Raw genomic sequence first — 24,700 nt, 5'->3', positions numbered from 1 at the left:
AGAGGCAGAGACACAGGCAAAGGGAGAAGCAGGCTTCCTGCAGGGAGCTGGATGTGGGACTCGATCCCAGGACCCCGGGATCACGACCTGCCAGAGGCAGACACTCAACCACTGAGCTACCCAGGTGTCCCTAAATAAAACCTTTAAAAAAAATTTTTTTTTTAATGATTAAAACAAGGCATAGATCAGCAGAAAGGTTGTTAGTGTGGTAGTTGAACTTATCACGGGAAGTCAAGAGAAGAAGACGTTGAGGAAGAATGAGTATGGAAAAAAAGTTGAGTTGTTTTTTGTTAGTTCAGATGTTGTTGGTGGCCATTGAGGGGACAACTTCACTGCAGGACTGAGTTAGAAACTACGTGGCGAGAGCTAGTAATGCTTTCCATATTTAATGCCATTCCATTCTGGTTCTAAATTCCTCCAGGGCACTTCCTGCTCCAGTTGATATGTGCTCATTCTTGCTTGTCCTAAGGTTACTCTATGTTCTAGTTACCTAATGTTGCCTCACAGATTACCCCAAGACTTAGTAGCATGAGACACCCTTTGTTACGTTCATGAGTTCTGTGGGTTAGGAATTTGGATGGAGCCCAATGGGGATGGCTGTCTCTGTTTCCTGATGTCGGGGGCTGCAGCTGGAATACTCAAAACCTGAGAACCAGAGTCATCTGCAGGATTTTTTGCTCACGCATCTGACCGTGGATGCTGTCTATTGGCTGGGGGCCTCAGTTTCACTCCTGATGATCTAGATGGATTTTTCCTGCGTGGTGCCTGGGTTACTGAAAGAAAGAAGCAGGTATGAACTGTATTTTTTTTACGACCTCATCTTTTTTATGATCTATATTGCTCGCCCTGTACCCATTGGTCAGTGTAGCCACAGCCCCACCCTGATTCTGTAAATGACCCCACCCTGGAGTCTGTAAAACTCCAGAAGAGCATGAAGGGGAGGCACTCATCTTTGGAAAATGCAATCTGCTATACTCTGTTAGAGCTCTCCATTTGCTTCTTCTGAGTGGCCCCTTTATTCAACAACCATCAAAAATAACAGCAATGGAAAGAACTACCTGAGGCTTAGAGGGGTAAGTGTGCTAGCCCAGATGACTCAGCAAGAGCTCTGCTGTGACATGGACCAAGGACTTCTGGGTTGATGATGCTACTTTTATTAAGAACTAGATGCCTCCAGGGGGATCCCTGGGTGACTCAGCAGTTTAGCGCCTGTTTTCAGCCCAGGGTGTGATCCTGGAGACCCGGAATCGAGTCCCGCATTAGTCTCCCTGCGTGGAGCCTGCTTCTTCCTCTGCCTGTGTCTCTGCTCCTTTCTCTCTCTCTGTCTCTCTGCCTCTCTCTCCCCACAGAAGGAGAAGCAGGCTCCATACACCGGGAGCCCGATGTGGGACTCGATCCTGGGTCTCCAGGATCACGTCCTGGGCCGGAAGGCAGGCGCTAAACCGCTGTGCCACCAGGGCTACCCATGAATAAATACGATCTTAAAAAAAAAAAAAAGAAGAAGAAGAAGCACTGGATGCCTCCAAAGAGCAAATAAAACTTGTGGAGACTGGGACTGTTTCTTCAGTGCCCCTGCTTCCAACATCCTCACAGCAGCTCAGGGTCACCACAGAGCTATGAACAGAGACACCTCAGCCACTTACCCTGACTGGTCTTGCATTTGACACACCCATTTAATGTGATGATTTAATATAATTTTGTATCTCTCTTCTCAGGAGAGCAAAGTCCCTCATGCTGCATTCAACTTCCTGGCTGGAAGACCAGGATAAAGTTGCTTTTCATCCCTCTGCTAGCAAGAGCAAGGCAGCATCCATGTCAGGAGTGTGAGGTGAGTGGGAGAGACCAAGGAGCATCAGGTGGAGCAATTAGATGGTGATCTGATGTAATTGGGTGGGGAGAGCAGGACGGCTGGAAGGGAAGTGGCTGAGGCAATTCCTGTTGGTCTAGCTCAGAGAGGGGAGGACAGCCAATTTCCGCCCCCTTCCCCAACTCACATCCCAACCCTAAACAGCTTCATAGCCTGGAGGTGGGAGGGGGGAACTCTGGCAAAGGATGCAGTGTGGGTGGCAGGGGTGCTTATCATGATCAGGAGTGGGTGGGGACAGATCTTAGGACTTGCATCAGGTTTCAATTTTCCAGACCCTGTCTATGGCCTGCCACTCTTCCACCCAAACTAATCTTTGACTTTATCTCTTTAGAAATGTCCTCAGGCTAGCAGTTTCTCAGAGATTGCAAATCGGGAAGGATATTCGGAAACCACAGTTTCCACTCTGCTGTAGGGGCAGAAAGCATGGGGCAGCCCAGCCCCTCAGTGCCTGGGAAGTAAGAAGTAAGAGGATCAGAGTTGTTTCTGTTAAAGGACAACTACCCTTCCTAGGTGCCGCCCCCTGACCTGCCCCAGCCCTGCAGGGCCTGGTGGGAAGGGGAGGGGTGTCTTTTTGCCTCTGGTTTCTCCCCATCCAGCTTGCCTCTGCTAGAAGGTATATTTTTCCTGTTCAAGTCCCTTGAAAGTAGCTCACTATCACTTTTTTTTTTTTTAAACATTTTACTTATTTATTCATAGAGACACAGGGAGAGAGAGAGGCAGAGACACAGGCAGAGGGAGAAGCAGGCTCCTTGCAGGGAGACTCGATCCCGATCCTGGGTCTCTGGGATCGCGCCCTAGGCTGGAGGCGGCGCTAAACCCGCTGAGCCACCAGGGCTGCCCAGCTCACTATCCCTTCTCATCTCACTCCCAACACCTTGGCCTCACCTTCATGGACTTTGGTGGACTGGCTTCAAGTGTATCATTTGTAAGCCACACATGCTGCTTTGTTCCAGCCCCACCAATGTGCTTATTGTTCTCTCCCACATAGGAATTACTCATTGCTTATGTCACTAGTCCCTCTGGAATGTACCCTCTTCTCCATGACATCCATTCTCTCTGCATCATTTATTATTTTGTTTAAACTAGCATTGTTGTTTTCCCCCCTCTGATAATTAAAATAATACATGTTTGTTGTAGGAAATCTGTAAAATGAAAAACGTATACAAAAGAAAATTGGGAGCGCCTGGGTGGCTCTGTGGTTGAGCGTCTGCCTTCAGCCCAGAGCATGATCCTGGAGTCCTGGGATTGAGTCCCACAGGGCTCCCCGCAGGGAGCCGCCTTCTCCCTCTGCCTGTGTCTCTGCCTCTCTCTCTCTCTGTGTCTCTCATGAATAAATAAATAAAATTTTAAATTAAAAAAGAAAGTACCCATAATTCTGCAGCCTGAATATAATTAACATTACCATTTTGGTGGGCTTCCTTCTAGTATTCTCACCAGAACTCCTTTGCTGCCTCAGGCCTTCATGCATGCTTATTATTCCTTCTACCTAAAAGTCTCTCTCCCTTTCCCCTCTTCCTGATCCCCCCCTCTTCTTCTCTTCCCTCCTTTTTTTTGTGAGTAAATCAACTCATGTGTCTAATCATAAAGGTCATTCTTTTAGAGAAACCCTTTCTCTACCCCCATGTTATGTCTGTTACACATTCACAGTACCCAGTACTTTTCCTTGTAGCACTTACCACAACCAGAAATAAACCATCATTTTTGTCCTCATGTGTTTAATGTCTGTCTAAACTACTTGACTTGACCTAAGGTCCATGACTTGCTTGATGTTTATTCTGTTGACCCTAGCATCTACCACAGTGCCCCATATACAGAAAACACATCACACCAAAATAACTTCCTAGAATAATCATGTATCTGTCCTCTTAGCACTTTAAAATAATCATCTTAACAAATATAATGAATCAATCACTGTATGAGACCTGGTTCCAGGTACAGGATACTTGGTTCTTGCCCCAAGGGATCCTCAGTCTTTTGAGGGAGACAGACAAGTACATGGAGAATTCTGATATGTCCTTGATGATCAATTATAAGTATATATGATCAATAGTGTTAAGTAAAGCATAGAGAAGGGGTTCCTAAACTAGCCTTGAGGGGGATGATACTATTGCTTAAATTTGTCCTCATTAATGCATTTACTTCATATGAATCATTTGTTGGTGGCAGATCTGTGATTAAAGCCTCAAACTTGAGAATCTCAGCCCAGTACTCTTTCTAGCTGTGTCTTAGGGGCCTTTGGAATCTGCCCTCTCCTCTTTCCATTCTGTTAATCCCCATGTCCTGCTGATTTGACCTTGTAAAGGTCTCTCCAGCCTGTCTGCTTTTCCTCCCGTCCCCTCCACCATGCTCCAAGCCTTTATTACTTCCAGCCTGAATGTCTACACTCATCTCCTACCTTGTCTCTCTGCTTCTAGTCTTGTCCTGCTCAGATTCCTTCTCTACTTTGCAGCCAGAGTGAGCCTTCCCAGGCTTAAGTGTAAGCATATATATCCCCAGCTTAAGGTCTTATTGAGGGGTGCCTGAGGGGCACAGTGTGTGAAGTGTCAGACTCTTGGTTTTGGCTCAGGTCGTGATCTCATGGGTCATGAGACTGAGCCCTGAGTCAGCTTGGCCGTGTGGAGTCTGCTTTGGATTCTCTCTCTCTCCCTCTCCTTCTGTTCCTCCTGCTCATGCTCTCTCTCAACTAGTCTTAAAAAGTCTCATTAAGCTTTCAGTTCAAAATTCTTAATATGGTGTCATTTTCTTGGGCTACCATAACAAAATACCACAGACTGGGTGGCTTAAACAGCAGGAATTTATTTCTCACAATTCTGAAGGCTGGAAGTCCAAACTCAAGGTGCCAGCAAGTAGGCTTAATTCTAAGGCCTCTTCTTTTTTCCATATCAGGCAGATAATGTGCCAAGGTTGTAATAAGGTTTGAGAGAGGTACATGTCACACAATCCCATGAGCACCCAATCATCACTCTTGTGAACTACAAAAGAATCAGAGGTCTCTTCTTTTGACTTGTAGGTGGCCACCATCCTCCTTGTGCTCATATGGCCCTTTCTCTGTGTGTATATGAGAAGAAAGAACTCTCTTGTGTTTCCTCCTCCTTTTTTAAGAATACAATTCCCATCAAATTAGGGCCCCACCCTTAGGACGCCCACCCTTAATTACCTACCAGAGACCCTATCTCCAAATCTCCAGTCACATTGGAGTTTAGGGCTTCAACAGATGAATCCTGGGGACACACAATCCCATCCATAGTACACGGTCTACCAAGCCTTTCTTAATCTAGCCTACTTTGCCAGCTTTGTCTACTCTCCACCACCCTCTTTGCCTCCATGCTTCTTTATCTTGAAGCTCTCTTGGTTCCTTGAACTTGCTCAGTTCTCTGCAGCTCTGATCCCTCCATCACCTTCCCTTCTTTCTCTGCCTGTTCTACTTCTATTTAGTCTTCGTAAGGAAAAATATATCTAGCCTTGGAGCAAATGGGTATGATTTTGTCCACATTGGCTCTGAGTCCCTCAAGACATCACAGGACCTGTCTTGGATCTCTTTGAGAACTGCTTGCTTTTTTGAGAACTGAGACCCGAAGAGGGCCCATTACAAATTAGTGTATAGCCCCCACAGTGAGCCAGACTCAAACTCAGTCCTACTTTATTGGTTTCCTCCTTTTGGACCTATTTCTGACCCTTTCAATTTCTGCTTGAGGAGACTGCTGAACTTTTATTTCTTGGGAGACATGGCTCTCCTTTGCCTAGGAAACAGTAAATCTGCTTCCCTCCTCTGTCAGCTCTGTTATCTTTGGATTTTGGTTACTTTTAAGTCTCAGTTTAAATATCAGTTTCCAGGAGAGGCCCTCCCTGATACCCCATCTTTTGTTTAGTCCTCTGGCTCTCCATTCCTGGGGTAGCCTATGCTCCCCTTTTTGTAAGAATCACCACTTATTCCTGTATGTTTCATGTCTGTTCTTCTGAGCTCCTAGGGCAGGATGTATCTCTGCTTGGTTGCAGTATCCCCAGGTTAGTGTAGTGCCTGGCTCCTAGTGGGCTATTAGAAACTGTTAGGTTTTTTTAGTAGATGCCCCATAAATATTCATTGGCTTGAGTTGTTCTGAAATAGTTTCTCAGATAGCATATACATTTTGTTGTCTAAATTAGACTAAAATTGCTCATAACCCTGTCTTTTCCTTTCTTTAAATCTCCTGGGGTAGGGGGCAGGGGCCCCTGAGTGGCTCAGTTAGTTAAGGGTCTGCCTTCCTTCCATTCAGGTAAGGATTCTGGGTCCTGGATCCAGCCCCAAATGGGGCTCACTGCTCAGCAGAGAGCCTGCTTCTCCCTTTCCCTCTATTCTCCCCACCCCCCTTGTGCTCACTCTCTCACTCTCTGTCTCTCTCTCAAATAAATAAATAAAAGCTTAATCAATCAATTAACCAATCTATCTCCCTCATATGCTCACTATGGGCTTCTTCATCCAAGAAACATTTCATAAATGATTCATTTTTTTGTCTTAAAGCTTTTATTTATTTATTTATTTATTTATTTATTTATTTATTTATTTGAGAGAGAGAGACAGAGAGAGGCAGACTCCCTGCTGAGCCTGAGCAAGGAGCTCAGTGGGGCAGGGGGCTCAATCTCAGGACTTTGAGATCATGACCTGAGCTGAAGGCAGACGCTTAACTGACTGAGCCACCCAGGTGCCCCTTCATAAATGATTTTTAACTGATTTCCCAGAGTAACTTTACCCAAAGGCATCATATTCTAAGAAAGGGTCAAATTAAAAAGAATATGTATGTAGCAGGATAATTTATCATGAAATTATGGTAACAATCTATTAAGGATGAAAAAAGAATGATGATGTTCTCCTTTCCCTCCTTTGCATAGCCATGACTTTGTTTCCTTGAAGTTGTGGGTTTCCTGACCCCTTGAAGAATTTGGTGATTTTTGAGTGTGTGTATTTATTTATTCGTTTATTTATTTAGATTTAATTTATTTATTCATAGGAGACACAGAGTGAGGCAGAGACATAGGCAGAGGGAGAAGCAGGCTCCCTGTGGGGAGCCCAATGTGGAACTGGATCCCAGGACCCTGGGATCACAACCTGAGCCAAAGACAGATGCTAAACCACTGAGCCGCCCAGGCATCCCTTGAGTGTGTTTGTTTGTTTATTTTTTTTGTTATTTTATTTTATTTATTTATTTTTCATCGTGATAAATGTACTCCTTAATCCCCATCACCCATTTCACCCATCCTCCCACCTATCTCTCTTCTGGTAATCATCAGTCTGTCCTCTGTAATTAAGAGTCTGTTTCTTGGTTTGTCCCTCTCTTTCTCTTTTTTTCTTCCTTTGCTTATTTGTTTTGATTTTTACATTCCACATATGAGTCAGATCATAAGATATTTGTATTTTTCAGACTGACTTCTTTCTTTAAAAAAATATTTTATTTAATTAGAGAGAGAGAGAGAGAACATGGGGAGGGGCAGAAGGAGAGGGAGAAGCAGACTCCTCACTGAGCAGTGAGGCTGACACGGAGCTCTATCTGAGGGCCCTGGGATCATGACCTGAGCTGAAGGAAAATGCTTTACAAAAGAGTCATCCAGACGCCCCCAGACTGACTTATTTCACTTGGTATAATACTCTCTAGCTCTACCATATCATTGCAAATAGTGAGAATTTGTTCTCTGTTATCTGAATAATATTCCATTGTGTCTATACATATACACATACCACCTCTTCTTTATCCATTGATCAATTGATGGACATCTGGGCTGCTTCCATAGTTTGGCTATTATAAATAGTGCTTCGATAAACAGGAGTGCATGTATCCCTTTGAATTCATGCTTTTGTATTTTGGGGTAAATATCCAGTAGTGTGATACTGGGTCACAGGGTAATTCTATTTTTAACTTTTCGAGGAAACTCCATACTATTTTCCACAGTGGCTGCACCAGTTTGCATTCTTACTAACAGTGCAAGGGGGTCCTTTTTGCTCCACATCCTTGCTAACACTTGTTTCTTGTGTTTTTTATTTTAGCCATTCTAATGGGTGAGAGGTATTATCTCATTGTAGTTTGGATTTGCATTTCCCTGATGATGAGTGATGTTGAGCATCTTTTCACATGTCTGTTAATCTGGATGTCCACTTTGGAAACATGTCTTTTCATGTCCTGTCCCTACTTTTAATTGAATTATTTGTTTTTTGGTGTTGAGTAGTATCAGTTCTTTATATATTTTGGGTACTAATCTTTATCTGGTACGTCATTTGCCTTTTAGTTTTTTTTTTTTTTTTTTAAGATTTTATTTATTTATTCATGAGACACACACAGAGAGGCAGAGACACAGGCAGAGGAAGAAGCAGGCTCTATGCAGGGAGACCGACGTGGGACTCTATCCCAGGTCTCCAGAATCACACCCTGGGCTGAAGGTGGCGCTAAACCGGTGAGCCACCTGGGCTGCCCTGCCTTTTAGTTTTATTGATTGTTTCTTTTGCTGTGCAGAGACTTTTTATTTTAATGTAGTCCCAATAGTTTATTTTTGCTTTTGTTTTCTGCCTCAGGAGACCTATCTAGAAACATGTTGCTATGGCCAATGTCAGAGAAATTACTGCCTCTCTAGGATTTTGATGGTTAGGAAATCAAATGTCTCACATTTACGTCTTTAATTCATTTTGAATTTATTTTTGTGTGTGGTGAAAGAAAGTGGTCCAGTTTCATTCTTTTGCATGTAGGTATCCAGTTTTCCCAACACCCATTTGTTGAAGAGACTTTTTCCCATTGGCTATTCACTCCTCTTTTGTTGAAGATTAATTGACCATATAATTGTGGGTTTATTTCTGGGTTTTCTATTCTATTCCATTGATCTATGTGTTTATTTTTATGCCAGTATCATACTGTTTTAATTACTTCCACTTTGTAATAACACTTGAAATCTGGAATTGTGATACCTTTAGTTTTGTTTTTCTTTTTCAAGATTTATTTGGCTATTCAAGGTCTTTTGTGGTTCAATACAAATTTTACGACTGTTTCTTCCATTTCTGTGAAAAATGCTGTTGGTATTTTGATAAGGGTTGCATTAAATCTGTAGGTCACTTAGGATAGTATAGACATGTTTAAAAAAGATTTTATTGTATTTATTTGAGAGAAATAGAGAGTGAGAGGGCAGGAAAGGGGCAGAGAAAAAGGGGCAGAGGGAGAAGGAGAAAGAGGAGAGAAGCAGGCTCCCTGTTGAGCAGAGAGCCCAACTCAGGACTCAACATGGAGCTCCATCTCATGACACTGAGATTATGACTTGAACTGAAATTAAGAATCAGATGCTGGGTGGTCCCGGGTGGCTCAGCGGTTTAGCGCCGCCTTCAGCCCAGGGCTGATCCTAGAGACCCAGGATGGAGTCCCATATCGGGCTCCCTGCATGGAGCCTGCTTCTCCCTCTGCCTGTGTCTCTGCCTCTCTCTCTCTCTCTCTGTCTCTCATTAATAAAAAATAAATAAAATCTTAAAAAAAAAAAAAAAAGAATCAGAGGCTTAACCAACTGAGCCACCTAGGCACCCCTGGGTAGTACGGGCATTTTTAACAGTATTTGTTCTTCCAACCTATGAGCATGGAATGTCTTTCCATTTCTTTGCATTGTCTTGAATTTCTTTCATCAGTGTTTTATAGTTTCAGACTATAGGTCTTTCACCTATTTGGTTAAAGTTATTCCTAGATATTTTATTGTTTTTGGTGCAGTTGTCAATGGGACAGTTTTCTTAATTTCACTTTCTGCTGCTTCATTATTAATGTCTAGGAATGCAACATTTCTGTACATTGATTTTGTATCCTGTGACTTTACTGAATTCATTTATCAGTTCTAGTAGTTTTGTGGTGGAGTATTTAGAGTTTTCTGTATATAGTATTGTATTATCTGCAAATAGGGAGAATTTTACTTCTTCATTACTCTTTGGATGCCTTTTATTTATGTTGTCTGATTGCTGAGGCTATTGTACTAGGTTAAATAACAGTAGTGATTTGTCTTGTTCCTGACCTTAGGGGAAAAGCTCTCAGTTTTTCACCATTATGATTTTGGTTATAGGTTTTTCATGTATGGACTTTATTATGTTGAGGTATGTTCCCTCTAGATCTAATTCCCAGGGAGTTTTGTTTTTTTTTTTTTTAAATCATGAATGGATGTTGTACTTTGTTTAATGCTTTTTCTGCATCCATTGAAATGGTCATGTGGTTTTTTGTCCTTTCTCTTATTGATATGATATAACATGTTTTGCTAATACTGAACCACCCTTATATCTGGGAATAAATCTCACTTGATGGTGGTGTATGATTTTTTTTAATGCATTGTTGGAACAAGTTTACTAATATTTTGTTGAGGATCTTTATGTCTATAATCATGAGAGACATTGGCCTATAATTCTCTTTCTTTTGTTATGTGTTTATCTGATTTTGGTATCAGGGTGATGCTGGTCACATAGAATGAATTTGGAAGTTTTCCTTTCTCTTCTATTTTTTGGAATAGTTTGAGAAGAATAGGTATTAACTCTTCTTTAAATGTTTGGTAGAGGGGATCTCTGGGTGGCTCAGCGGTTTGGTGCCTGCCTTTGGCCCAGGGCACGATCCTGGAGTCCTGGGATTGAGTCCCACATCGGGCTCCCGGCATGGAGCCTGCTTCTCCCTCTGCCTGTGTCTCTGCCTCTCTCTCTCTATCATAAATAAATCTTTAAAAAGAAATAAATAAATGTTTGGTAGAATTTGCCTGTGAAAGTATCTGACACTGGACTTTTGTGGAGTTTTTAAAATTATTTATTCAATTTTTTTAAAGATTTAAAAAATTTATTTATTCATGAGAGACAGAGAAAGAGAGAGAGAGAGGCAGAGACATAGGCAGAGGGAGAAGCAGGCTCTATGCAGGAAGCCTGATGTGGGACTCGATCCCAGGTCTCCAGGATCACGCCCTGGACCGAAGTCAGGCACTAAACTGCTGAGCCACCTAGGGATCCCCCTATTTATTCAATTTTATTGCTGGTAATTTGTTCAAAATTTCTATTTCTTCCTGCTTTAGTTGTTTTTTTTTTTATTATTTATTTTTGATAGTCATACAGAGAAAGAGAGAGAGAGGCAGAGACACAGGCAGAGGGAGAAGCAGGCTCCATGCACCGGGAGCCTGACGTGGGATTCGATCCCGGGTCTCCAGGATCGCGCCCTGGGCCAAAGGCAGGCGCCAAACCGCTACGCCACCCAGGGATCCCTAGTTGTTTTTTTGTTTGTAAAAATATTTTATTTATTTATGAGAGACACATTTCTGCTCTAATCTTTATTATTTCCTTCCTTTTCCTGGGTTTTGTTTTGTTTGTTCTTCTTTTTTAGGATTGTTGTGCATTTTAGAAGGAAAGGAAAGAATCAGACTGAGTGAGACTCTAAAGGAAATAAACCCCTAAGTAGGCTATAGTTTTGCAAGGTACTAGATGTCTGAGAGGGGAGGATGTGGAGATAGTAGCCTACCCCTTGGTTAACTCTTGGACCTCTGGGAACTCAGAAAGAAGATAGGGGATACAACTTCTCCAGGATGTGTGGAGGTCTAGGCCCATCCTAAGATGGGATTAGCGCCAAGGTCCATCGGAGCTGGGCTGGGGTGCTTTGGATAGGGCATTTTCAGAGCTTCAGCAAATGTCCTCAGCCCCCAGGGAAGGTCAGATCAAGACTGTAGAGAAGCACTAAATATGTTACAGTGGCCCCCATATACTTAAAAATAAAAGAGCTATATGAAACCAAAAACAACTTTAAGGATGTACTACAGATTTGTGATTTTTCCTAGTATGTGACTGCTTTCGTGTTCTCTTTCTCTTTCTCCATCTGCTTCTCCTGCTTCTCTTCCTCTTCTTCTCAAATATGAAATTACTTCCAAAGTTGTTTTTTCCCCTCTCTTGGCTTTGTGGGTGTCATGTGTAGGGGATTAGGACCTGCCCAAGCTTGACTGAGTGGCTTGACTTCTAATGGCCCCCACAGGCCTGAGTAAGGAATAAGGCAGTTCTGACCACCATGGTCAGAGCAGGAGACTCTCCTCTGTTTCCTCAGGACTGCATGAGCCTAGGCTTCCTTTATGACCCAAGGGGGCAGTCTGAAAACTGTTAGACTCTAGAATTCTAGTCAGTGATGGTCAGGGCTAAAGCCAGACTTGATATAAGTGAGTCCATAAAGACATAAGTAATTACCTGTGCCCCAAGAGCTGTGGATCAGTTCATTCATACCTGTTATGTGTATATGCATACACATATAAATGTTTCTAGAGAGAAAAAAGTCGTAACAGTTATGGCTTCTCAGAAGTAGGACTGAATCTATTATTTTTTGACTGAGTTTTTAAAAAACATTGAACAGATGTTATTTTTATAATAAAAGTGTACATCAAAAATTAAAATGACAGCAACAATAAACTCATGAGATTCCTAATATCTTTAGATTTCAAATGACAGGTCAGATGGGAGATTCTGCTTTCCAAGAAGGATAAGCTTATGACCTAGGCTTGGGCTATGAGAGGAGACCAGTGATGCCTTCCAGCTGTGGTCTATCCAGTGCAGCTGGAGAGGAGGCTAAATATAGACAGGCTGTGCAGTATATCAAGATGAATCAGGCTAGTGTTAGGACTCTGTCGGTGAGCACTCACTTTATACCTAAGTTCTAGGCAGGAGGATGTAGAAGTAAACAAAGCAGGGGAGTGCCTGGCTGGCTCAGTCAGTAGAGCATGTGACCCCAGATCTCAGGGTAGTAAGTTCAAGTCCCACATTGGATGTGGAGCCTACTTTAAAACAAACAAACAACAACAACGAAAAGAAGTAAGCATAAAGCACAGGAAAATCCCAATGTCAGGTATGGGGTTAGAGTGGAGGAAGGTGGTGTGCCTTTTCCAGGGCACTTAGTTCTTGAGTACCTGTTGTCAGGGCCCCTTCTGTATTGTTTGAGGGGCTAGAAGGGGCTAGGAAGTATTTGTTTATTTATTTGTTTACATGGGGCCTGAACTCATGACCCTAAGGTCAAGAGTCACATACCCTCACTGACTGAGCCAGCCAGGCACCCCTAGAAAGGTTTCTTTTTAATTTAAAAAATATTTTAAATATTGTAATTTAATTTAATTAATTAATATTATTATTTAAATAATAATTAGCATATAGTAAAATGTACTTTTAAAAGTGTATACTCCCTATGAACTTTAAAAAAAGATTTTATCTATTTTTTAAAAATATTATTTATTCATTTATTTCAGAGACAGCAAGAGAAAACGCATGAGCAGGAGGAGAAGCAGAGGGAGGAGAAGGAGAAGACTCCACTCCCTGCTGAGCACAGAGCTTGAGGCAGGGCTTGATCACAGAACCCTGGGATCAATCCCTAGGTGAAGGCAGATGCTTAATGGACTAAGCCACCCAGGCACCCCTTAAAAGATTTTATTTATTTTAGAGAGAGAGAGAAAGAGAGCATGAATGAGCGGGGGGGGGGGGGGGGGGGAAGCAGAGGGAGAGGGAGAGAGAAACTGAGGCAGACTCTGGACTCAGCACAGAGCCCCACATGGGGCTCAATTCTGGAAAACCAAGATCATGACCTGAGGCTTAACTGACAGATACAAAATGCACCCAGGCGCCCCACTTCTATGAATCTAAATACATGTAAAAATTCATGTCATCACCACCACAATCAAGATATAGAACAGGGACAGGCCAGGTGGCTCAGCGATTTAGTGCCACCTTCAGTCCAGGGCCTGATCCTGGGAACCTGGGATCGAGTCCCACATCGGGCTCCCTGCATGGAGCCTGCTTCTCCCTCTGCTTGTGTTCCTGCCTCTCTCTCTCTCTCTCTCTCTCTCTCTCTGTGTGTGTGTGTGTGTCTCTCATGAATAAATAAATAAAATCTTAAAAAAAAAAAGATATAGAACAGCTCTACTGCCCCCCAAAAATCCATTATGCTATTCCTTTGTAGTCACATCCTCCCTCCCATCCCCCACAAACCTCTTGTTAGTTTGAGCTATTCTCCATGACTATTGTTTTGTCTTTCCAAAAATGTCATATAAACGGAACAATACAGCATGTAACCCTTTTTAAAAGATTTTGCTTGTTTATTTATTTAAGATTTTATTTATTTGAGAGTGAGAGAGAGCAGGAGCTGAGGGGCTGAGGGGCAGAGGGAGAGGGAGAAGTAGACTCCCCACTGAGCAGGGAGCCCATCTCAGGACTCTGGGATAATGACCTGAGCTGAAGTAAGATGCTTAACTGACTGAGCCATCTAGGCATCCCTAAAGATTTTATTTTTAAGTAATCTGTATACCCATCATGGGGCTCAACCCCACAACCTTGAGGTCAAGAATCACATGCCCCACCAACTGAGGCAGCCAGCATGAGATCAGATTTGTTCAGCATAATGCCTTTGAGAGTCATCCAAATTTTGCATGTATCAATAATTGTTTCTTTTTGTTTCTGCATACTCTTCCACAGTATGGATATGCCAAGTTATGCATTTACCCATTTTAACCTGGTTTTGGGTAATTACAAATAAAGCTGCTAAGAACATATTTTTCTCTCAGGTAAATACATAAGGGATTGTTGAGCTGTATGGTAAGTGTATCGAATTTATAAGAAATTGCCAAGCTATGTTCCAGAGTAGACTCTGTTTTTTTTTTTTTTTTCAAGATTTTATTTATTTATTCATGAGAGAAACAGAGAGAGGCAGAGACACAGGCAGAGGGAGAAGCAAACTCCCTGCAAGGAGCCTGATGCAGGACTCGATCCCGGGACTCCAGGATCATTCCCTAAGCTGAAGGCAGATGCTCAACCACTGAGCCACCCAGGCGTCCCCCAGAGTAGACTTTGAATTCCACTAGTAATGAAATAGAATTGCTCTGCATTCTTGTTAACGCCTGATGATGCTGTCAGCATTTTTTTACTGTATCTATTCTAATAGAACTCCAATGGTAATTCATCATGGTTTCAATCTGCAAAATTGGTGGCCAAATGTCAAGCTTATTTGCCTTCCTTATATTCTCTTAGTGAAGTGTCTATTCAAGTCTTTTGCCTATTTTTAAATAGGGCATCTGTTTTCTTGCTGTTGAGTTTTGAGAGTTTATATATTCTGGATACATGTCTTTGTTGGGTATGTGATTTGGAAATGTTTTCTTTCACTCAAAATCTTGGTTTTTTTTTTTTTTCATTTTCTTAACAGAATCTTTGGCACAATACATTTCTTTTTAAACTTGATGAAAATACATAAATAAATAAAATTAAAAAAAAAAATTAAAAAAAGGGATCCCTGGGTGGCGCAGCGGTTTGGCGCCTGCCTTTGGCCCGGGGCGCGCTCCTGGAGACCCGGGATCGAATCCCACGTCGGGCCCCCGGTGCATGGAGCCTGCTTCTCCCTCTGCCTATGTCTCTGCTTCTCTCTCTCTCTCTCACTGTGTGCCTATCATAAATAAAAAAAATTAAAAAAAAATAAACTTGATGAAAATATTCTTTATTACTTATTTTTATTGAGACATAACCGCTATTCAGCAACATGTACTAATTTTTTTTTCCACAAAGTATTTTTTTTAATATTTATTTATTTATTTATTTATTTATTTATTTATTTATGATAGTCACACAGAGAGAGAGAGGCGGAGACACAGGCAGAGGGAGAAGCAGGCTCCATGCACCGGGAGCCCGACGTGGGATTCGATCCCGGGTCTCCAGGATCGCGCCCTGGGCCAAAGGCAGGCACCAAACCGCTGCGCCACCCAGGGATCCCAACATGTACTAATCTTAAGTGTACAGCTTGATTACTTTTTACGTATGTATTCATTCACTCATTTAACCACAATCCCCTCCAACATAGAATCACTCCATTTTCCCAGAAGGTTTCTTTAAGCCCCTGTCTAGTCAGTATGTAGCATTCTCTCTTATACCTTCCTTTGAAATAACTGCTACTCTGACTTCTGTCACCATAGATTAGTTTTGCCTAGAAGGTTTCAAATGACTGTGCTCCAAGTTTTGTGACCTACTTGGTTTTGGCTTAGAAAATGGAACCCTTCAAAAACCTCACTTGGGAGAGAGATGCCGATGCCCTCACCAGATGTGATGTGGAGGTTGGTGAGCAAAGCTGGGTTTCTTATCATCCTGCTTCTGACATGCTATGCTGGCAAGCCATGCTTCACATCATGGTCTAAAACCTAGGTATAAAATGGCAGAAAAGGTCTATGCTCACAAAAAATCCACTGAAATGGGAAAAGCAGAGTCTCAGGAATCAAAAGGCATGAGTTCAGCCCCCCTCTCTGACACTTCCTGAATGTCTTTGAACAGACCACATAAACTTCTGGAGCCTCAGACACTTCATCTATAAAGTGGGAACAGTAATATCCACTGTGCTTCTCAATCTTGTTCAAAGACAGATGAACCTCTTTCTCCTTCCAGGTTCCTAGGAAGACTGTATTTGCCACCCTATTTAACTCTTACTGATTAGCCTAGGTATGGCTATGTAACTTACATTGGCTAATTAAGATGTGTCCCTTCTATGTGGAAGTTTTTACAAGATTTAATTTTAAGTGATCTCTACATGCAGGGTAGGACTCAAATTTCAACCCTGAGATCAAGAGTCACATGCTCTTTCAGCCGAGCCAGCCAGGCGCCCCTCATCGAATGTGGCAGTTTTAAAAAGCCAATGTGTGCTTTTCCACATTCTCTCCTCCTACTTGTGGCAACTGACAATGTTCCAGATAGTGGCTGCCCTGTCAGCCTGGGTCCTGGAATTAGGACCAGTGCAGCCTCAGCCAACCTACACTGCAGGAGCAGTAAATACATTTTTGTTGCATAAAGTCATTGAGATTTTGGGGATGTTTATTACAGAATCATAACCTAGCTTCTTTGGGGGATGTACCATATTATGGATATTGCCAAAAATAAGTGAAATAAAATATATGGAACTTCTGGGGACATAATAAGGTTTGATTTTCTTCCTTTTAAAATCTTTCCTTCTTTCTGAAGAGTTATTGGGATATTCTTACCAGCCCAGAACCTTGGAAGAGCTGTCAGAGAACAGATTTCCATGCAGTCACAAAAGAAAGAAGAGGAAAGGATATAAAGCAACACAGAGTAGCAAGTATGACACAAAGCAAAGAGGAGAAACAAAGTGAAAAAAGTGAGACAAAGTATAAGAATGGGGGAAGAGACATACAGAAGATGCCTGAGACACAGACAGAGGCAATTCTGTAACAGCTGAGGAGGCAAATGCAAACTGTATCTGTTTGAGACTCAGCCCAACCCCAGGCAAGCAATGTCATCTGTTTTGGTAGCTGAACAAACAAGCTTAGTTAGTTCCTGGTCATCCGTTCATCAGTGCTGGCACTCAGTGTTTACTGAGCACCCACTGTGTGCCTGGTACTGGTGTGAGTTTAGGGAGATAAGTCCAACCCAGTGCCGGCTCCTGCTTTCAAGAATCCCCTGATCTGTTGTGAGTCACCTGAAGGGTTAGGATAAAATCTGCCCTGTGCCATGATGGAAATGCCTTCAAGGACTTAAGGGAGGAGTGGGGAACCAAGCCCTGTACAGGAGTGAAGAAGAATTTTCTGGAAGGCATGAAACTAAAGGTCTTGAAGAATAACCAGGAGTTAGCAAAGACCGGGAGGTGAGGGCATGCTGGGCCAAGGGGCAACAGAGCTGGATGGTGGAGGTGAGAAGCTGAAGGTAGTTTGGGGTTGCTAGAACTGTGATGAGAGGCGGTGGGCATCAGGAGATGAGGCTGGAGAGGAATTCAAGGGCCTGTCTCAGGGGCTGGATATCTTCACTGGGTTCGCTAGGGCAGATTTGGGTGGTTACACAGAAAAGTGACAAGGTCAGATTTTAGCTGAATTGCTCTGCCTGCTGTGTGAACCGTGGACTGGGGGCAGAGTCTCTCTTTGTGAGGTCTCTTGGGATTAGCCCGAATGCGCAGCCTAGAGCCTGGAAGTGCACAAGATGCCGTCTGGGACAATCACCCCAGCGGAGACGTCCTGAGTGCCACCACGACTGGGCAGTGTCCTCTGCGCCCGTGTGCCCTACGTGGAGTCAGTGCTTCACCCTCCTGACAGCCCCATGATGGAGGTATTCTTGTCATCCCCATTTGACCACCAGGAAACTGGGCACAGAGAGGAGAATTATGAATCCTTGCCCCTGGAGCTAGTAAAGCAGCACAGCAGCATTCCAGGGCAGGCGGCTGGCTCTGATCTGCCGGTAACCGCTCTCCCTCTGGTCTCCGTGGGTCTGCTGCTGTCAGGAAGGCCTTCCTAGAAGCATGGTTGGATTTGGGCATCCTGCTTCAAGTTTATGCAATCTTCCACACAGATGACCTCACTTAAGTCTTGCAACAACAACTGCTGTGAGATAGGTAGTGTTATTCATAGCTAAGAAAACTGGCCAAGGAAATTTAACGATTTGTCAAAGGTCAGAAGTTAGGGGGCAGAGTGCCGTTGAGGACTTAGACTTGTCTCTTCGAAGCCTCAGTCCAGGGTCAGCTCTCACGTTCTTTTCAGTCAAGGCTTCATGTTGTGTGGCTCAAAGTTCGGAGCACGTCCACTCCAACTGCTTTCTGTCCAAGAAAATGCTTTTTTGAATTAAGAGAGGGCGTCACAGAGAAATGTGTTGTTGGCATCAACTTCCTATGGTTGGGCAATGGCTTCCGCCATCCGGACCAGGTGACGTCAGTGGTCTGGATTTCTGCCAGTGTTCTCTGCCCAGGAAACAAGACTTCCGGCCAGGGCTCCCAGCTGTCTCTGGGCTTCCTGGAGCAGCAGGCCTCTCAATTTGCAGCCAGAGACTGAAGATCAGATCTCAGGGAATGTTTCACTATGGGGAAGGAGGTAAAAATGGGGAAGAGGAGTTGAGAAGATGCTGTCTACAGATGAACATGGAGGCACGCTGCCTGCTGTCTGGGGTTTCTCTTCCTGCGTGAGAGCAGGTCCAGTGATTAGACTAGGAGGTTTAAGACTGTGACTAAGAGAGTTAAGTAAGCTGGGGGTGGAGGGGAAGAAAAGCAAGCAAAGCTAAGGAAATCTGGAAAAAATTACACATAGAGATATAAACACAGAAGGTCAAACATAAGCCAAGAATAGAATGTTGATCCCAATCCTCGTGCACTTTTCTGTGGATATTAAATCTTGAACAAATCAGTAATGCAGGAATATAAACAGCCCTGATTTCTTTTTTTTTTAAATTATGAAACTATACCAGTTATAAAAAATCTGAAAAATAGATACATGAATTAGAGTAGAAAATTAAAGTGTCCCTCCACCACCCTGAACCTCACTCTCCAAGCCTGGTTCATAAATGATGTTATACACTGTAGCCATTCCTTCAGCCAATATTGATCTCATCAGTCCTCACAACAACCCTATGAGGTAAGAACTACTACTATGCCATTATTATTATTATTATTGATAGAGAAACTGTATGGGCTTGTGTGGGGATAGGAAGAGCAGAGGGAGAGGAGAGAGAGAATCACATGCAGGGCTCAATCCCACAACTGAGATTATGACCAGAGCTGAAATCAAGAGTCGGATGCTTAGCAGGCTGAATCACTCAGGCACTCTGCTTTTATTTTTTATTTTTTAAAGATTTTATTTACTTATTTGACAGAGAAAGAGAGAGAAAGAGAGAGAGCATAAGCAGGGGGAGTAGCAAAGGGATAGAGAGAAGCAGAATCCCCACTGAGCAGGGAGCCTGATGCAAGACTGGATCCCAGGACCTTAGGATCATGAGTTGAGTCGAAGGCAGATGCTCAACCAACTGAGCCACCCAGGTGCCACTGTTATTATTTTTAATTGTAGTAAAATATACACAACATAAATTGATCTTATTAGGGAGTCCTGGTAGCCACTGAAGGCAAGTGGCTATCATGGCCTCTTGGAGCTTTGTGAGTGGGTGCTGTGCTACTACAAGTTGTGGCACATTCACAGGGACAAGTACTGGTCCTTTGCTTGTTTGGCAAGAACCAGTTTGAAGAATATAAGAGTGAAAAGGATTTGGGGAAGGCTGCCCAGATGCTAAGGGAAGTAGAGGAAGAATTCTGGCACAGTCGGCTTCCACCACCAGTCCCTAACCCTCCTGTGGGCCTGCCCTCTGAGAGCTATGAGTGTTACAGAGTTCCTCAAGGTACATAGGTGACTGGCATCCTTCTCAGAAAGCAATGTACTGTGATTTCTTTGCCAAGGAAGAGCAGTGGAAGAAAGTGTGAAGGGAAAGCTGGGCCTAAGAGGCTAAGCAGCTGCAGAAGATCCTACCTGGTGGTCCTAAGATTTAAGCTTTGCCCCTTGCCTGAAAAGAAGGTGAGTTGTCCCACTGTGGTGGCACATTGTGACCAGGCCCAAGGGCAGTCCATGTAAAAAAAGAGAGAAGGACTCCTCCCCGTTCATGCTTGTGAGGAAATAAGTTACAGAACATACACGCTCTTGCCCTAATAAAAATAATAGACATGGAAAAAATGTACCACTTTAACCATTTTTAAGGATACAGCTCATGGCATTAAGTATAATCACATGTTGTGCAACCACCACCACTATTCATCTCTAGAGCTTTTTCATCTTTCCCAAATGAAACTCTGTATACAGTGTCTTCCCATTCCCCACCCGTTGCCCCTGATAACCACTATTCTACTTTCTATCTCTATCAATTTAACTATAGTAGGTATCCCATATAAGTGAGACCATATGTTTGTCCTTTTGTGACTGACTCTTATTTCATTTAGCATAACGTATTTGATGTTCATTCATATTGTAGCATGTATCAGAATTTTCTTCCTTTTTAAGGCCAAGTAATATTCCACTGTATGTATATACTACATTTTGTTTATCTATTCATCCATTAGGGCTGTGTCCACCTTTTGGCTCTTGTGAATAATGCTGTATGAATGTGGATATACACATATATATTTGAGTTATGCCTTTACTTTTTTTTTTTATTTATGATAGTCACAGAGAGAGAGAGAGAGAGAGGCAGAGACACAGGCAGAGGGAGAAGCAGGCTCCATGTACCGGGAGCCCGACATGGGATTCGATCCCGGGTCTCCAGGATTGTGCCCTCGGCCAAAGGCAGGCACCAAACCGCTGCGCCACCCAGGGATCCCCTAAAAACTTTTTTTAATTATTAAAAAGTAAAGGCAAGGGATCCCTGGGTGGCCCAGCGGTTTGGCGCCTGCCTTTGGCCCAGGGCACAATCCTGGAGACCCGGGATCGAATCCCATGTCGGGCTCCCGGTACATGGAGCCTGCTTCTCCCTCTGCCTGTGTCTCTGCCTCTCTCTCTCTCTGTGTGACTATCATAAATAAATAAAAATTAAAAAAAAATAAAAAATAAAAAAGTTTTTAAAATATTTTATTTATTATTTGAGAGAGAGAGAAAGAGAGGAGAGAGCACAAGTCAAGGGGAGGGGCAGAGGGAGAAGCAGACTCCTTGCTGAATAGGGAGCCCAATGTGGGACTCGATTCCAAGACCCTGAGATCGTGACCTGAGCAGAAGGCAGACCCTTAACCAACTGAGACACCCAGGCACCCCAAGTTATGCCTTTACTTTTAATAACAATTGTATTGAGATATAATTCACATACCACATAATTTATTCTTTTTTTTTATTTTTTAAACATTTATTTATTTATAAGAGACACAAAGACAGAGAGAGACAGAGACACAGGCAGAGAGAGAAAGAAGCAGGTTCCCTGGGGGGAACCTAATGTGGGACTCAATCCCAGGACCCTGGGATCACCACCTGAGCCAAAGGCAGACAGCTCAACCACTGAGCCACTCAGGAGCCCCTGATTTATCCTTTTAAAGTGTACAATTGAAATGCTTTTAGTGTTCTCACAGAATTGTGCAATCAACAGCACAGTAAATTTTAGAACATTTTCATCACCCCCAAAAGAAACCCTATGCCTGTTAATAGTCCCAATTTCCCCTCAGATGTCTCCTCACTTGAGCCCTCAACAACCACTGACCTACTTTTTGTCTCAATAGACTGGTCTATTCTGGATGTTTCACATAAATGTCATCATACAATATGTAGTCTTTGTGTCTGGCTTCTTTAATTTAGCACAATGTTTTTGAAGTTTATTTACATTACAGCATATATCAATTCTCTCTCTTTCTTCTTTATTTTGTGGTTTTGTTCTCAGTTTGTTCTCCTCAGAGATTGATTGGTTGATTATTGAAGTCTAGTTGACACAGAATATTACATTACTTTCAAGTGTACAACATACTGATTCAACAAGTCTGTAGGTTATGCCATGCTCACTACAGGTGTAGCTGCCATTTGTCACCATAAGATGCTATTATAGTATCATTGGCTATATTCCCTATGCTGTACCTTTTATCCCTGTGACTTATTCATTCTGTAACCCGAAAACTATATCTCCCACTCTTCTTTACCCATATTACCCATGCCCTTAAGCTTCCTCCCCTCTGGCAACCATCAGTTTGTTCTTTGTATTTATGGGCCTGTTTCTATTTTTGGTTTGTTTGTTTATTTATTCATTTCCTTTTTTAGATTCCATATATAAGTGAAATTAAATGGTATTTGTCTTTCTCAGACTCATTTAACTTAGCATAATACCTTTTATGTCTATTTATGATGTTGCAAATGACAAGATCTCATCCTTTTTATGGCTGAGTAATATTCCTTTGTATATCTTCTTTACCCATTCACCAATCAATGGACACTTGCATCCATCTATTGGCTGTTGTAAATAATGCTACCATAGATACAGGAGTGCATATATCTTTTTGAATTAGTGTTTTCATTTTCTTTGGGTAAATACTCAGTAGTGGAATGACTGAATGATGTAGTATTTTTATTTTTAATTTTTTGAGGAAACTCCATACTGTTTTCCACAGTAGTTGCACTAATTTACCCTCCTCCCAATTGTGCATGAAGATTCCTTTCTCCCAACATCCTCCCTAACACTTGTTATTTCTTGTCTTTTTGATTCTAGCCATTCTGATAGGTGTGAGGTGATTTGTCACTGTAGTTTTGAGTTTCATTTCCCTAATGATGAGTGATGTTGAGCATCTTTTCATGTGTCTGTCATCTATATGTCTTCTTTGGAAAAATGTCTATTTAGATCCTCTGCCCATTTTTATTTATTTTTTAAAAGGTTTTATTTATTTATTTATTTATTTACTTACTTACTTACTTATTTATTCATGAGAGACAGAGAGAGAGAAAGGCAGAGACACAGGCAGAGGGAGAAGCAGACTCCATGCAGGGAGCCTGATGTGGGCCTGGATCCTGGATCCCAGGATCACACTCTGAGCCCAAGGCAGACACTCAAACGGTGAGGTGCCCCATCTTTTCATTTTCTTTATAGTGTCCTTTGAGGCGCAGAAGTTTTAAATTTTGATAAATTCTAATTTATCTGTTCTTTTCTTTTGTTACTTGTACAACCGGTGTCATATCTACGAAGCCATTACCTAATTCATGGTCACAAAGATTTATACTTATGTTTTATGCCTGTGTTTTCTTTTAAGAGTTTAATAGTTTTAGCTCTTATATTTAAACGTATTTATTTATTTATTTATTTATTTATTTATTTATTTATTTAAGACACAGAGAGAGAGAGGCAGAGACACAGGCAGAAGGAGAAGCAGGATCCATGCAGGGAGCCCGACGGGGGACTCGATCCCGGGTCTCCAGGACTAGGCCCTGGGCTGAAGGCTGTGCTAAACCGCTAAACCGCTGAACCACCCGGGCTGCCCTTTAGATACATTTTGAATTAATTTTCTTTTTTTCTTAAACTTTCTTTTTTTTTTAAAGATTTTTTAAAAATTTATTTATTCATAAAGGCAGAGAGAGAGAGAGGGGCAGAGACACAGGCAGAGGGAGAAGCAGGCTCCATGCAGGGAACCTGATGTGGGACTGGATCCCGCGTCTCCAGGATCACACCCCGGGCTGCAGGCGGCGATAAACCGCTGCGCCACTGGGGCTGCCCTGAATTAATTTTCATATATGGTGTGAGGTGGGAACCCAACTTCATTTTTTTGCACGTGGGTATCTAGTTGTCCCAGCATTAGTATGCCTTTTTACAGATGAATACATTGTAAATGCCATGAAAAAAAGGACAGTACTTAGTTTTACTCACCTTTGTCTCCTCAGGATTCATTTAGCCCCTGACTCATACAAGATGCTTAATAAATATAGGTGGAGTGAATGAATAGATGAGTGACTGAGACTTAGAGGGGTTGAATAACTTGCATGGGTTAGTCAGCTAGAAAGTGACCATACATGGTTCAAATCCAAGGTTTCCCATTCATTTTTAATTAAGAGTTTTTGTGCTTCCATGTTTCCAAAACTGTCTCAGGTTATCAAAAGCTCTTTATCACAAGAAATCAGATTTCCTCAAAGTTTTGTTTGATGCCCCTCTCTGTGTCATTCCGATAATTCCAATGTTTGCGAACAGCCACACTTCTCAAATATAGTGAGCCTCATGTTCCTTCCACCTCCCTTCCTCTCTCCACCTTTCCCAGCCACAAAGACTCCAATTCCTTCCATAGTGGTTTTATAGTTGGAAAGCTCTTCTAGATGTCTGACCACAGCCTCCTGATGCACAATTTTTACTATGAAAGTTAGGTGTAACCACTTATTATGGGACTTGGTTTGGTGTGGGAAGCATTTTGGCTGTGCAAAAAGCTTTATGTGCTCTGCACTGTGTAAAGTACAGTTTTGGTGAAGCTTGCCTCCCTTGCTCTGGTCCTGACGTGGTGCTCCCTTCATGGACCATGGTTTCTCATTAAGAGTATAGCCTGCCATCTCGGAGGAGAATGAAGGCAAGTGGCATAAATCCCATTCTAAAATATTTTGATGGACTCATTTCTTTTAGGATGAGGACAAGGGAGAGCC

The 24,700-nt window shown here is 42.5% G+C and overlaps 1 long non-coding RNA gene, 1 other non-coding gene and 1 pseudogene across 2 annotated transcripts; 2 read left to right on the top strand and 1 right to left on the bottom strand.

Moving 5' to 3' along the window:
- Window positions 1-544: 544 nt before the first annotated feature.
- Window positions 545-13,149, top strand: LOC121498479. Its single transcript, XR_005989795.1, has 3 exons — window positions 545-790; window positions 1,716-1,828; window positions 13,094-13,149. It is a non-coding gene; the product is annotated as an uncharacterized LOC121498479 (long non-coding RNA).
- Window positions 4,748-4,851, bottom strand: LOC121475409. The gene has a single exon (XR_005983751.1). It is a non-coding gene; the product is annotated as a small nucleolar RNA U13 (small nucleolar RNA).
- Window positions 13,150-17,918: 4,769 nt separating the features above from the next.
- On the top strand, window positions 17,919-20,246 carry LOC121486913 (annotated as a pseudogene).
- Window positions 20,247-24,700: the final 4,454 nt, after the last annotated feature.

This window comes from Vulpes lagopus, chromosome 1, assembly GCF_018345385.1.
Source record: "Vulpes lagopus strain Blue_001 chromosome 1, ASM1834538v1, whole genome shotgun sequence".
NCBI classification, from domain to species: domain Eukaryota; kingdom Metazoa; phylum Chordata; class Mammalia; order Carnivora; family Canidae; genus Vulpes; species Vulpes lagopus.
This window is presented reverse-complemented; position numbering and strand designations above follow the sequence as displayed.